At 40.4% G+C, this 16,002-nt stretch overlaps 1 protein-coding gene across 15 annotated transcripts in view; it reads left to right on the plus strand.

Annotated features, from left to right (window-relative positions):
* SGMS1 (sphingomyelin synthase 1) overlaps positions 1 to 16,002 on the plus strand; it is a 195,888-nt gene that overhangs the window by 136,138 nt on the left and 43,748 nt on the right. For 12 of the 15 annotated variants that reach the window (XM_039481248.1, XM_039481246.1, XM_039481255.1 and 9 more), the window contains one exon: positions 4,025 to 4,081. The exons of the other annotated variants lie outside the window; for them this stretch is intronic. The gene's annotated coding sequence lies outside the window, so the exon portion shown is untranslated. The remainder of the gene's footprint in view (positions 1 to 4,024; positions 4,082 to 16,002) is intronic. 15 annotated transcript variants of the gene reach the window in all.

The raw sequence follows: 16,002 nt of genomic DNA on the forward strand, positions 1-16,002 counted from the left end.
TTTTAAAGACACCATAATAGAAGCCCAACTTCAATGTATACCACAAATTAAGAAGCACAGTAAAAGAACTAAAAAAGAGACACCGTGGCTTAACAACCATGTAAAAGAAGCAGTGAGAGATAAAGACTTCCTTTAAAAAGTGGAAGTCAAATCCTAGTGAGGCAAATAGAAAGGAGCACAAACTGCCAACTTAAGTGCAAGAGTGTAATAAGAAAAGCCAAAGAGGAGTTTGAAGAACGGCTAGCCAAAAACTCCAAAGATAATAACAAAATGTTTAAGTACATCAGAAGCAGAAAGCCTGCTAAACAACCAGTGGGGCCCCTTGACGATCAAAATACAAAAGGAGAGCTTAAAGACGATAAAGTCAATGCGGAGAAACTAAATGGATTCTTGGCTTCAGTCTTCACGGCTGAGGATGTTAGGGAGATTCCCCAACCTGAGCTGGCTTTTGTAGGTGACAAATCTGAGGAACTGTCACAGATTGAAGTGTCACTAGAGGAGGTTTTGGAATTAATTGATAAACTCAACATTAACAAGTCACCGGGACCAGATGGCATTCACCCAAGAGTTCTGAAAGAACTCAAATGTGAAGTTTCAGAACTATTAACTAAGGTTTGTAACCTGTCCTTTAAATCGGCTTCGGTACCCAGTGACTGGAAGTTAGCTAATGTAACGCCAATATTTAAAAAGGGCTCTAGAGGTAATCCCGGCAATTACAGACCGGTAAGTCTAACGTCGGTACCGGGCAAATTAGTCAAAACAATAGTTAAGAATAAAATTATCAGACACATAGGAAAACATAAACTGTTGAGCAATAGTCAACATGGTTTTCGTGTCTTACTAATCTATTAGAGTTCTTTGAAGGGGTCAAAAAACATGTGGACAAGGGGGATCCAGTGGACATAGTATACTTAGATTTCCAGAAAGCCTTTGACAAGGTCCCTCACCAAAGGCTCTTGTGTAAATTAAGCTGTCATGGGATAAAAGGGAAGGTCCTTTCATGGATTGAGAACTGGTTAAAAGACAGGGAACAAAGGGTAGGAATTCTCATAATGGAGAGGGGTAACTAGTGGTGTTCCCCAAGGGTCAGTTCTAGGACCAATCCTATTCAATTTATTCATAAATGATCTGGAGAAAGGGGTAAACAGTGAGGTGGCAAAGTTTGCAGATGATACTAAACTACTCAAGATAGTTAAGACCAAAGCAGATTGTGAAGAACTTCAAAAAGATCTCACAAAACTAAGTGATTGGGCAACAAAATGGGAAATGAAATTTAATGTGGATAAATGTAAAGTAATGCACATTGGAAAAAATAACCCCAACTATACATACAATATGATGGGGGCTAATTTAGCTACAAAGAGTCAGGAAAAAGATCTTGGAGTCATCGTGGATAGGTCTCTGGAGATGTCCACACAGTGTGCAGATGCGGTCAAACAAGCAAACAGGATTTTAGGAATCATTAAAAAGGGGGTAGAGAATAAGACTGAGAATATACTATTGCCCTTATATAAATCCATGGTACGCCCACATCTTGAATACTGTGTACAGATGTGGTCTCCTCACCTCAAAAAAGATATTCTAGCACTAGAAAAGGTTCAGAAAAGGGCAACTAAAATGATTAGAGGTTTGGAGAGGGTCCCATACGAGGAAAGATTAAAGAGGTTAGGACTTTTCAGCTTGGAAAAGAGGAGACTAAGGAGGGATATGATAGAGGTATATAAAATCATGAGTGATGTTGAGAAAGTGGATAAGGAAAAGTTATTTACTTATTCCCATAATACAAGAACTAGGGGTCACCAAATGAAATTAATAGGCAGCAGGTTTAAAACAAATAAAAGGAAGTTCTTCTTCATGCAGCGCACAGTCAACTTGTGGAACTCCTTACCTGAGGAGGTTGTGAAGGCTAGGACTATAACAATGTTTAAAAGGGAACTGGATAAATTCATGATGGTTAAGTCCATAAATGGCTATTAGCCAGGATGGGTAAAGAATGGTGTCCCTAGCCTCTGTTTGTCAGAGGATGGAGATAGATGGCAGGAGAGAGATCACTTGATCATTGCCTGTTAGGTTCACTCCCTCTGGGGCACCTGGCATTGGCCAATGTCGGTAGACAGATACTGGGCTAGATGGACCTTTGGTCTGACCCGATACGGCTGTTCTTATGTTATGTCACTTTTAGCAATCTTGTATGTAAGCTTGACAGCATACATTTCATTAGATCTATAAATGCAGTGACTGGTCTAGTATAGTTCACACATTGTAATCATCCCTTTTTATTCATTTACACTTGACTCATCCTGAACCAAAAAAAGAAACTGAAGGTGTAGTAATTTTTTTTAGCTTGTAACAGTAAAAGTGCTAATTCTTTATGCATGTGATTATTTTTAAGTTTAATAGTTATGTCTCAGAAATGCTTTTCTCTTGCAACTAAAGTATAGTAGAACCTCAGAGTTAGGTCAACCAAACACCTCATATGCAATCAGGCAGCAGCAGGGAAAAAAGAAAAAGCCTATACAGTACAGTACTGTGTTAAGTGCAAACTACTAAAGAAAATAAAGGGAAAGTTTAAAAAATTTTTTTGACAAGGTAAGGAAACTTTCTGTGCTTGTTTCATTTAAATTAAGATGGTTAAAAGCAGCATTTTTCTTCTCCACAGTAAAGTTTCAAAGCTGTATTAAGCTAATGTTATTCTGTAAACTTTTAAAAGAACAATCATAACGTTTTGTTGAGAGTTACCAACATTTTAAAGTTACAAACAACCTCCATTCCCAAGGTGTTCATAACTCTGGTGTTCTACTGTATGTACAGAATTATCTGTTTCTCTGTATATATTGGTCAGTCAGCATATCTATCTTAGACCTCATATGGGTTTATAACTTGGTTTCTGAAGAATAATTCAGCTGGGAGCACTTTTTTTAAAAAAAACATGTTTGAAGTTGCTTTATTTTTGCCCTTGATGCTATAAAATAAATCCCCATCTCAAGGCACATTTTTGTGCTCTTATTGTACCACTTAAAATAACATCCATGTTTAATCGGGATTTCTGATGGGCTATTGAGTATTCCCATAGTAAGAACTTGTGAATGTAGGTATTTGTAAAACTAAATTGAAAATTGAACTGCCATGTCATTTTAGGTCAGCTAATACTGCACTTGCTTTTAAAAAATCATTTCTTAAGTATTTGTGCTGTACAGAATGGACAGAATACTATGAATATAACACTTTTTAACAATGTTGTACAAGTTCCAAAAGCCAGAGCAGTGATTCTCTTAGTATTTTAAAATGTCGATATTATTTATATGGCAAGTTTTAATAGTTACAAGGGTCGGGGGTGTGAAAAATCCACACCTGTGAGCAGCATAGTTAAGCTGACCTAAGTCCCCATGCTGATGCAAAATATACAAGGGTGATGTACTATGAAAAAGGTGGTTAATAGTGAGTTACAATTAGTGAGTTACAAAGGGTTGCAAATATAGTTGACAGTTGAATTCCCCATAATCAGTGCAAACATCACCTAATGTAATACCCAGAGATAGTCTTAGTTCATCCAAACTATTTTGGTGCAAGGGACTGGGCAGCTGTGGGGTAGCTGGGAGCTCTGGAGCCCCCACCACCCGTGGGGACTCAGAGCTCCAGGGTCCCCTGCCCCCAGCGGCGGAGGGGAGCTGCAAGGTTCCTCTGCCCCCTTCCATGCAGTTGGGAGCTGTGGGAATCCCCCTGTTGCCACCTGTACCCTCCTGCCCCATGGCGGTGGTCAGGGAGCTGCTGGGGTACCCCCCTGCAGCTGGGAGCTACCGGGGTACACTCACTGCCCAGAGCGGCTGGAAGATTGGAGGCCCACTGCCTCCCAGTCGGGTGTACCTTACAGCTCCTTGCTTCTGCAGGAGGCAGCAGGACCCTGCAGCTCCGTCACCAGGGCTGAAGTCATGGAGGTCTTTGGAAGGCACGGATTGCAAACAAATGTTGGGAAAATTACCACTGAACTGTTCAGATAAAACCTTCTGTTAATTTTCTTTTACAGATGGTGTAAACTTCCAAATTTTAAAATATAGGAAAGGAAAAAGCAAGCCCAGTTACTGTAAGTATGCAGATTTCATGAACAATGTCTGAATTTTGTACTATCTCTGAATTAGCTTCAGTAGGGTTGCCAATTTTGGTTGGCTATATTCCTGGAGATTTCTTCACATAACATTTTTAACTAAAGATTAATCTTTAATTCTTGGAGACTCCAGGCCAATCCTGGAGGGTGAGAATCCTAAGCTTCAGTGTAGTTACTGCTGCCTCATCAGTGAAGAGAAAATCAGACTACTTATGTACAGTAACTCCCCACTTAAAGTCCTCTCGCTTCATGTCCTCTTGTTTCGATCTTACGTCCCAGCTCCATTACAGAACATGCTGATTTAAAATTGTGCAATGCTCCCCTGTAACATTGTTTGGCTGCCTGCTTTGTCCACGGCTGGCAGCCCTCTTATGTCTCCCCCTCCACCCCACAGTGCCTCACGCCTGCTGGCAAACCCCATGGATCAGTGCTTTCCCCCTGCTCCCCCCACCTCCTGCCCGCGGCAATCAGCTGATTTGTGGTGTTCAGGAGGCTGGAGGGAGGAGTGAGGATGCGGCGCCTCCTGAACGACGCAAACCAGCTGATTGCCGAGGGCAGGAGGCAGGGCAGGGAGCGGGGAGGCTGTGTACCGCGACCTCGCTCCTCCTCCCAGCCTCCAGAAGGCCACAAGACAGCTGATTGTCGTGGGCAGGAGGCAGGGGGAGTAGGGGAAAGGTGCTGATCTGCAGGGTCCACCGGTGGGCGGGAGGCGCTGGGGGTGGGCATAATGGAGCTGATAGGGGGGCTGCCAGCCTGTTTAATACCTGTATTAAATTGCTTATTTAAAATTGTTTAAAATGTATATAATGCCTTTTGTAGGGCAAAAACAAATTTCCCTGGAACCTAACCCTCCCATTAACATTAATTCTTAATGGGGAAATTGGATTCGCTTAACGTCATCTCGCTTAAAGTTGCATTTTTCAGGAACACAACTACAGTGTTAAGTGAGGAGTTACTGTACCAGTGATCCCTAATTGTACGTTGTGTTTTTAAACAGGCCTGGAGTCAGGTATATGGTAACTAGAGTCTATCAGGTTAAAATATTAAATCAGTAAAGATTATGGACAGAGCAGTGGATTCTGTGTCAGTTTATAGGGTACAGCGTTTATATATCTTCAGACGCATTGTATTTAAACTTAAAAAGGCACATAAGGGAAACTAGCCATTTTTCATTACTGAGAGTTGTAGAATATTTGAGCCACCTGCTGATTGACATCTAATTAAATGCTCTGTTTTGAGTATGTTTATAACAATTTTATGGAAATAGGATAAGTGTCATTCTCTTTTTATGCCCCAGGAGTATTTTTCATTTTTTAAGTCTGGAATTGTTTGAATGTAACCTACTTTCTAGGCCAGTAGGGAGAGAAGTGAGTGAGATCTAGTAGTATTTTATACTGTACTTTAAACTGTAGTCTGAAACTGTACACTGCAAATCTCTCGTTTAGCTGGCACTAGGGCTTTTGGATTACTTTAATGTGAAGTATTCAAAATACACCAGTTTGATGCCATGCATCACTGACTAAAAACTACTGCTGCAGAAAAAAGAAAAGTCTTTAGTTCTTTGTTTGGCAGATAATGAAGTAATTATTTGAAAGAGGGATGATGACTGAGAAGAACCCTACACAACATATGCCATGGAATCAGTAACTGGAATTGGCAGGTTGCTAATGTATACTTTTATAAATATTGTAGGAAGAAATTTAATATTTCTTTCACTTTCCTCTGTGACAACTCCAATACCTTCATGTAAAACAGAAGATAAAAGAAAAAGTAGGCAACCAGATGTTAATAAATAAAGTTGTGTGAGGGATGGTGAGAAGAACTTCATTTTGAAACGCTAATCTCTATATGGTTTCATTAAAAGATTCAGAATTTCTAGAACAGTGCTATAGCTGATATGAGTAACGTCTGAAATCCTGTTTTCTGTATCTTTTGTATAAATCTCATACATGTATACTGGCTCAGTAACTTTTAAAATATGTCGATACTAATACTTTAAACAAGAAATGCTTCCCAGATTTTGTGACTGCTCAGTGAACAAGCTCTATTTCCTTTAAGCAACTTAGATTATGGCCTTGAAAATCATTTAACTGCTCTCATGGGGAAGACGTAATGGTAATTTATTTGCTTCATGGAAGTGTGATTGTCTAAAATTTCTTCCAAATTTAAAAAAAACCTTGTTTAACACATGACATGTAGAAAAATTAAGCACATTGAAAACACTAATTTCTTCTGTAAATATTGCACAGTTTTGAGGCAAAGGATGTGTGCATATGTTAAATGCTGAGCTGGCATAAAAGTAAGACTGCAGTGATTTTTGCATAATCAAAGGTAAATTGGGAGCTGTGAAACTTCACAGAAATGTTACTCAGCCTTAGGCCAGAAGAAACTTAAGTGAATTTGGATAGAAAATGTGACATTAAAATCTAGACTACCTTTATCTGTATTGGTCTTTACATGGGGAAACAAAATAAGTAATGAATCTTGTAGGTCTTCAAATTCTCATGAGTATTGTACTCAGCTGTAGAAAATGTTGGATCTGAACCTGCTTCCATTGAAGTTAGTAGGAGTTTTATCATTGTCAGGATTGGCAGTGTGTGTTTAATTTTATTGCATTTTAAATATCAAGATGTAAATATTGACATGAGCAGACTAAATATGTTAAAGAATATATAACTAAGATATATCATTAGTGGTCTAATTTTCACCCACCCCAAGTGTTTCATCCACCCCAAGTAAGAAAACAGGGTTTTTAGGTATTTAAGTACTTTTGCATAAGCAATTTCATTAATCACATATTCAAAATTAAATACCAGTAACAGTTTCCTTGTTCTGTAAAGAGACATGAAAATAGAGACATAGAAGTAGAAGTAATTTAAGACTTGCAATGAAAATTTTTTGTTCATATATTTATGTGCTGGCTAGATACTATTTAAACTAAATTTAATTTATAAACACATGGTTAAGTCCCATGTACATTGTATCACTGAATTATGTTTTTAAACCATAACAGGGGACAACAGTGTTGTAATAGGTACACCTACATAATTGGGTACCCCGCAGCTCTGGCGGCATGGGGGAACCCTGCAGCTCCCCGCCTCAAGTGGTGGTGTGTGTGTGTGTGTGGGGTGGAGGGGTGGAACTCCCAGCCACCCGGCATCTGCCTAGCACCTTCTCATTTTATCATGGATATTTTTATTGCCCATGAATTATCTATGACTTTTGCTAAAAATATCCATAACAATCTTAGACTTGACCATAATTTGCCATTTTGTTTTGTTTCCTGGTGGCCAGACAGTGAGTTTCTGTGGGTAGCCATTGAATTACATGTGTTTTGGTTTTATCTAAGATAGTTTAAGATTTACAGTACTGTACATAATTTGTAGCTAAGTAACAAGAAATGCTGCATCTTAAATATTGTCTTGGTTTATTTTTAAATCACCATAGTCATAGTCTGAGTGATTTCTCTACATATATATATATATATATTTTTTAATTCTTAAATATCCTAAGTTACTGGTTTGAGCTCCTTCTAACTTCACAGGGAAAATCAAAGGCCCAGTTACGATGTTTTATTTGTTTGTGTGGATATAGTCAGCAGTTTACAACTAAGAAAATTAGATTATTGGAGATATGCTCAGTGTCTGAAAAGAAGTAACTCTCAGCTGCCCAAGTATTTCTTAAATGGCTAACTGCTTGAACAATTAACTAAGCAAAACTAGCAGGAGAATCTCCAATTTGGTGACTCCCAGCAATGTTACAACAGTGCCTTGATCACATCTTCCCACTCTTCCCACTTACTGGGTTCAAAGGGAGGCATGGCTTGCAGGAAGGGAGTCTGTGATGTAGACGGAAGGAGGAGGCTTGAAGCCAGTGGTTGTACCTTTTCCCAGATACTGCTGCTACATTATTAGTAGTAGTATTTATTATTATTATCATTATTATTATTTATTATATATTTGCTGGGCGTGGAGAGTGTACGCAATCCCCTATGTGGAACACAGAAGAAGATATGGTCCCTACCTCACTATCTACGTGGACAAATAAACACCAAAAACACAAAAAAAACAGGAGTACTTGTGGCACCTTAAAGACTAACAAATTTATTTAAGCATGAGCTTTCGTGAGCTACAGTGCCTCTGGATGATTAGCAGAAGATTGACAGATGTTTCAGTTTTTATATGTGTGTGTTACAGCACAGGATACCTTGGCAGAAGTATTTTTAGTGCATTGTCACTGGGCTAGGTACAGGTCAGAATTTTTTTTCACAACTTTTGATATTCTGCCAGTGGCACACATGGTGATATACTACATGTGACTCCCAGGGCTTGTTTAAACAGTGTGTGTGTGTGTGTGTGTGTGCGTGTATATATATATATATATATATATACATATATATATATATATATATATATATATATATATATATATATATATATGCAGGAACTCAAAGAATTTATGTTTAGGTACATTTAGCATCTTTAATTAGATAAAGCTGAAGGAGTGGTCAGGTTTCCAGTGTGTACTTTTTACTTTATATTTTTAAGCTGTAAAAATGAAAGCTTTTTAGATGTGTTCATGTATCCAGTCATTCACCATACAGTTTTCAGTTTTGTAGGCAACCAATGACCTGTCTGTGTAATAGTCCTGGCTTCCTGAGAATTTCTTGAACAGACTCCACAGCATTGCAGTCCATCTTTACTTTTAAGATTCTGCCTAATTTACAAAATAAGCACAGATCCTCCTCAGGCACTAGCTAGTTCCCTTACATTAGGAAATTATTGTAATAAAAATACTGGGTCTGCAGCCTAGCTTGGCTGCTTTCACTGTACGCTGTCCTGCTGTTCAGATTTTTTTTCATATGTAATTGACAGAATAATACTCTCCAAGGGAGAAAGAAAAGAGATTGCAAAGTTGCAGACAGTTATAGATTTGGACAATGATCTCACCTCTGGTTTGAGAAACTATACATGCATCCAACCATTTTCTGTATAAATACTTAGACAATCCATTTTCAGTGTCAGTAAGACAGCAATCATTCTCAAGCAACTAAGGAAAAACCCTTTATTTTCAATTTACACATGAGTTTATTGATGGTGTGATATGCGCCTCACCCTTCTGAACTATCAGATAGCTGGCATCAGTAGTGTGTTTGGCACTGAGTTTTACCTTCCATGTTAATTAGATACAACGCTTACATAAGTGCAGATAATTATTAGCCAAATTTTCAACAAGCAAATAAAGCACAGAGAAACCTGGTAGTTTGATTTCATTTTCATAATGCATATGAGTGTTTTATTATATAGTCATGCTGTTTCCCAAATAATACAATAAAATCATATTTTAAATAATCCTCATGTGACACGTGCCTGGGCTGCCCTCACTGAAAATGCCAAGGGCAGGGCAGGGCAAAAAGGAGAGCAGATTCTACCAAAACTGGTGGATAATACTGAAGTCAGACTCACCAATCAGTCACAAATTGTGTTCCTGATCCCCTACACTGGTTATCAAGAATCTAAAAAAAGAAATCACATAGCCCCCATTATTGCATTTCAGTTCTCTGGCTCCCAATCGGCACCTATGTCCAGTACAGTGGGAAGTTATTTAAAAAACTCTGCTCACTACAAAATATTCTTCTGAACCCCAAAGGGCCAGCCACGTTGCCAGGTCAATATTAGCTTGGATCTTACCCAAAATACCATGCTGCCAGCCAATTCTTTCCTGTCTAAAACTAAAGGTTTATTATAAAAAAAAAAAGAGAACAAGAAGAGAGTTGTTAAATGGTAAAGCAATCAGATACATACAGGGATGTCTAGGTCTACATACAGTAACTCCTCACTTAAGGTTGTAGTTATGTTCCTGAAAAATGCGACTTTAAGTGAAACGATGTTAAGCAAATCTAATTTTCTGATAAGAAAGAATGTAAATGGGGGGGAGGGGTTAGGTTCCAGGAAAATTTGTTTTTGCCATACAGTACAGTACTATAGTTGGGAGGTGCCCCTGCCTTACCCCACACAGGTACAGCCCACTGGCACTGCAGACAATGAGACAGGCAAGGAGGCTGAAGGTGCTGTAGGCTAGGAGAAACACGTTGTACAGCAGCAGCTTCCCCTACTCTGCAAGCACCAGGAGCTGGGGGCTCAACCCTCGGCCCGCCCATGCCACCCTTTCCCCCAAGCCCCCACTCTTAACCCGCCTCTTCTCCCCCCCCCTTTTACTCCGCATGCTGCGTCCGAGGGTTGAGCCCCCAGCCCCTGGTGCTTGCAGAGTTAGTTAAAATTGAGTTCTATGTATGTTGTCTGTCTCTTAAGGGCTGCTGATCTGATTTGACCTATAATTAAAAACCTTGTTTGCACTGACTGACTAGCATATCCCACCTGACACTGAAAATGAAAACTGGCTTATTTTTGCCACAGTTTATTGTAATCTCTACAAAAGAACTGCTGTAGAGGATCCTGTGCTTTAAGAAGGCACATACATAGTTTTGGTCTGTCTCTTGATTTTTTTTTTTTTTTAAATTCCCTCTGCCCATCTCCAATGTGTGTGACAGTAAGTGTTGCCAACTCTTGTAAATGTATTCAGTAAAGTAACTTTGGCCCCTGCTGTTGGAGCTCTCACTGACTGCCTGATAGTGCAGAGCTTCCAGCTTCTCCCCAACATTCTAATTAATTGTGCCCCCTACCCCGCCATCCCTCCAGGCCAGCAATTAATTCTGCCTCCCAGCTCCTACATCTGTTCTTCCGCAGTCCCCACATCAGTTCTGCTCCTCCTGCAGCTCGTGGGAGGGGGGTAGGGGAACCTTAAGGGACAGCTGTAGCAGGCTTCTCTTCTGCCCCTTCCCAGGCCTGTGGTTGCAGGGATGATGGGAGCAGAAACAAGCTATCCCATTGTTCCCAAGAGAGGAGGGGCCAACACCATAAGTAGCTGAAAAGATTGTACAGTAGCAAACCCAGTAAGCGCCTGTTTGTTTTGCAGGTTGGTAGTGTTCACTAGGACAGTGGTTCTCAAACTTTTGTACTGGTGACCCCTTTCACACTGAAAGCCTCTGAGTGCGGCCCCCACCCCCCATAAATTAAAAAAATATTTTTATATATTTAACACCATTATAAATGCTAGATGCAAAGCGGTGCTTGAGTAGAGGCTGACAGCTTGTGACCCCCTCTCCCCATGTAATAACCTCGTGACCCCCTGAGGGGTCATGACCCCCAGTTTGAGAACCCCTGCACTAGGAAGTGGAGGCAAGAGGCCAGCAGATCAAACTCTAGTCACTTACTTTTCCCCACAATCTCTTGTCCCCCACCTGCTCCTACATGTGTTTGCCCTCCATGTTTCCCTCCCTTTTCCTTTCATCTCCTACTCTCTCTTCCATACTCCATTCCCATGTGCCTTCTTTAGTTTGCTCCTTTTATGTCCATTGCTCCTTTTATGTCCAACTCGTCAGTGACCTGTTCGGTTTCCCAACACATTTATGCTAACTGTTGCCGTCACAGTTTCATTCTCAGCACCTCCACATTCTCCTGTCCCCTCACATGGTACCTAAAGGACCACCATCTTCCCTGACAGTAGCCAGGTTTCAGCCCCACTGGAAACAATGGGAGGTGACCATCTTTGCGAAGGGGAGCCTCACTTGCACCTGCGAAGATTAAAGAGACATGGCAGCCATTTTATTGAGGGCAGTCTGTGGCTTCAGTCTCATTGATAGTAATGAGAGGTGATGGAAATCCTGAGCAAGAGAAAATCAAAATCAGCAATTCATTTATCTCACAGAATGTTGTGACTTGTGACAAATATGCAAGAATTGGCAAGACATTATTACAGGGGAAAGGTTGAATGTAGGAGCCAAGGTTTGTATGTGGGGTTGTGGGAAGTGTGTGATCATGTAATTAATACATACTGATATATGTATTGTGCTGATAATGTGTATTGGCAATGTACGATATATTTTTTTGTTAGCCCAGCATATATTAGTCAAGTTAAAGTGGTATTTCCATAGTAACATAACAAAGGCCTGCTTAGCAACTATTTGGTTAATAAAATTGTGGGTCAGGTGAAAGCCTAGCACAATAATGTTTGTTAGTGTCTCCATAACTACTTCAGAGAAGCAGGCAGAAGAGGAGAAAAAGTTACATAGATAAACTAGTTTTATGGGTATTAATAGAAGAACTGAATGGAAGGAAATGAGACAAATGAGGTTTGAAGGAAAGACATCTTCATCTTTGGGTTTGTCATAAATAATACAAAGAATGAATGTTATTTATAAAGGCATTTATTAGATAACTATTTATTATCATATATCCCAAATGTCCCCTGAAGATAATTGTTTTAGCTATGGTCAATCTGATGTAATTAAGGTATCAGTGTAACTGTAACTCAGTTCTTCTCACCTGTGTCATTTATCTCTGTGTGATTCTGTTTGTGTTACCTTTTAACTGCATAGGTTTTAACTGCATAGGTTCTTTAGCTGTGGGTGGATTTATATTTGTAATTTAGAAAAGATTTTTGTTTCTCCCTGGAATATTAAAAATGTGCTGATCAGTTAAGGTGATAATTTTTCTTTCCAAAGGTGAACATGTAAGTTGTTTCAGCTGTGTTGAGAGTATCTTTTTATCTTCATTGCAGTCTTCCATTCTGAATGTGAACTTTGTCACTGTAATTCAGGTATTTATTACCTCTAATCTGATAATTACAATGTGTTCCACCTGTGGGCTACCCTTTGAATCAATGGCGTTGGAACAATTTTTATAGTGGGGGTGCTAAAAGCCAGAGAATAAAACTCCAAGCCCTGTATATGATGGAAACCACTTGAAGCTAGGGCATGCTGCTGCACCCCTAGTTCCAGCACCCCCGCTTTGAATCTACTCAGAGGTTGCAACTGTCTCAAAATACAACAGCACAATTGCTGAAGAGTCTCCTGCTCAAGATTTGGTGATGCCTGCAGTCCTGTAAGCCAACTTAAACTTTTACTGTAATGTTTTAAAGCCTTATGTTATGTGATCAGTCTGCTGAGAGGCCATCCCACATCCCTCTAGAAATCAGCTGCTAATCATCCAGGGTACAGTCTCAAGATGACAGGAGGCAAGGCTGCCTGGGAGGGGTCATAGTAATTTTGAAATATGCCCTGTAGATATAGAGTTCTCATACTGATAGGAAACGCACACACTAGAGCTATATGCTCTGGCTTTAAACTTAGTTTCCTTTTTAGCTTATATTGGTTTGTAGGCCCAGGGCCACCCAGAGGATTCAGGGGGCCTGGGGCAAAGCAATTTCGGGGGGCCCTTCCATAAAAAAAGTTTCAATACTATAGAATACTATGTTTTCATGCCAGTATTGGTGATAGTTTTGGTTCTATATATTTTTGCACAAAAATCTATCACTAATTAATATTCAGACTGTTACAGTAACTTGTTTGACCTCTTTTTGTTTAATATTTATTATATAGACACCGTTGACTAGGCTTCAAAAACAGTGTTTGCTAAAGGAAGATAAACTCAGTTTCTGGAAGCCGTTTTGTTTGTTTTTGATTGCTTACTGTTGGATCTTAACAATAAAAGTAATGTCACTAAAACCACAAGCCAATCTGCAGTTTTAGAATGTATATAATGTAGGTGGTGACTGACGTACAGATCTTTGTTTTAAGAAATACTTTGTTACTGCCTGTGCTGATATTAAGCTTTTTAAAAATAAAAGTGAAAGCTCAAAGCTGCATGACTGTTGGTGAATAGTTACTCACAGCTTTGAATAAAACACTAATTTCTGTAGTGATTGTTGCCTTGATAAGACAGGGCTTCACTTAGAGAATAAAACACAAAACAAGAATGAGGAACGGATGATCTTGTACTCCAGGCATGGGATTTGGAGTTAGGCAATCTGGTTTCTGTTTTTAGATATTTCACTCTATTTCTTGGCAACCTTGGTCAGTGTTGCCAACTCTTTCATATTTATCCTGAGTCATAAGATTTGGCCCCTGCTGCAAGCAGACTTGCTGATGTGACAAGTTCGGGCCATTGCATAATTTTGAGGAAGCAAAATAAGAAAAATTGACTCCCCCACAATGTCTGTAATCTACGGAAAAGTGTACTAGATTGCTAGTCCAAGCTCTTCAACTGACTGCTGCACACCACAACTCTTCCTATAAGCCAAGGTTCTGCTGTCTTGGGGGAAAGCTATTATTCACCTACTTCCCAAATAGGATAACTGGGAGCTTGTAGAAGGTCACCTCATTCACCCACTTTGGGCAGAGCTGAGAATAGAATCAGAGTTTCTGATATAACTGAGCCAAGTCTCATCGCTTTTGCCGCACAATAGTTCAGAAGGAACATAACAGATCTGATGTTTAGATAAGTGTGGTTCTGTCACACTTTAGCAGCTAAACTGCATTAGGGTGATCAGACAGTAAGTGTGGAAAAATTGGGATGGGGGGTGGGGGTAATAGGTGCCTATGTAAGAAAAAGCTCCAAAAATCGGGACTGTCTCTATAAAATTAGGACATCTGGTCACCCTAAACTGCATACAGATGTTTGACTCCACTGCTGCTTTCATGCAAAGAAATCTGCCCCTCTAGCTTAAGTGGAAGAAGTTTATGCATTTCCATCGAGAGATTCCAGATTCAGCCCCTGCAGATGACGCAAATGTGTGTGTGTGGGGGGAGGGAGGGTGATACAATTGGCTATGCTGCCTGTAAAATTTGCTCCCAGACCAGGAAATGAACCAAAAATCCTAATACCTAGAGTTTCAGTGCCACCTCACAAGTGTAACCCACTGTGTGTGTTGGCTCACCTGTATGGGCTGGGTTTTTTCTGTACAAATTACTCTTATTTCTGAAGTAGAAGAAATCTGTGCTATGTTCTGAAGTTTGTGAGTTCAAAGCTTTCTGATGATTTGTGGGGAGTGGGAAAAAACGTGTATGTATGACAGTTAGTATGAGGACCTAGGAGTTCTTGCTGTAATTTTATCTTGCTAAACATTGCATTTAAAGTGATGTGGATTTTGTGCTAACACTGGCTTTACAGCTGCATTTATTATTTGCACTTGCTTAATGAGAGTTGTTCCTTTAAGACTAGGGTATGGCAGATTGAAAGTGTGTTTGACACTGAGACCAAAGCCTGGGAGATTAGCATTTTTCCAGAGAGTGAAAGATGCAACCTGTGTAAGTTCCAAAGGTATGAGAACTTGATTTAATAAACTGACCTTTCCAGAAACACCTTTGAGAATTAGGCTAACATTAACTCTAATGGGGATAGGATAACTCAGGGCATTACTAATGCAGGATATACTCCTGAGGGAATTCTGCACCAAAAAATTACAAATTCTGCGCACAGTATTTTAAAATTATGCAAATTTTATTTGTCAATAAATAAAGGTGGCTCCAGCATGGCAGTGGGGAGCACAGGCCACTGGCTGCATTGAGGTGGGAGATCACTCTGAAGCACCAACGGGGACTCAGGCAGTGAGGCTGCATCTGCCCCTGACATGGTGCAAGGGCTGGGCCTGCCCCAGAAATACCCTGGGGCCCTGCCCCTCTGTGCCAGGCACACCAGGTGTAGGTGGGCAGGCTCAGCCCAGCAGGATCCAAGTGTGGAGGGGCTTAGTGTGGGGGGATACAGATGTGGGGAGAGGTTTCTGTGCGAGGCAATCTGGGTGTGGGTGGCTCAGTGGGAGATCTGGATGCACAGGGGCTTATTGAGGGAGTCCGGGTGCAGAGGCAATGGGATTCTGCAGAAGATCCAGATGAAGGTGGTTGGGGCTCAGCAGAGGGGTGTGGGGAGATGGGGCTCAACGGAGGGGATCTGGGTGCTGGAGAAGTGCTTGGGCTTGATGGGGTGGAGGGTCCAGGAGCAGCTGGTTGGGCTCAGTGAGATGGGGATCTGAGTGTGGGGTGCTCAGAGGAAGGTCCAGGTGTA

Source organism: Mauremys reevesii, linkage group 7 (assembly GCF_016161935.1).
Source record: "Mauremys reevesii isolate NIE-2019 linkage group 7, ASM1616193v1, whole genome shotgun sequence".
NCBI classification, from domain to species: Eukaryota; Metazoa; Chordata; order Testudines; family Geoemydidae; genus Mauremys; species Mauremys reevesii.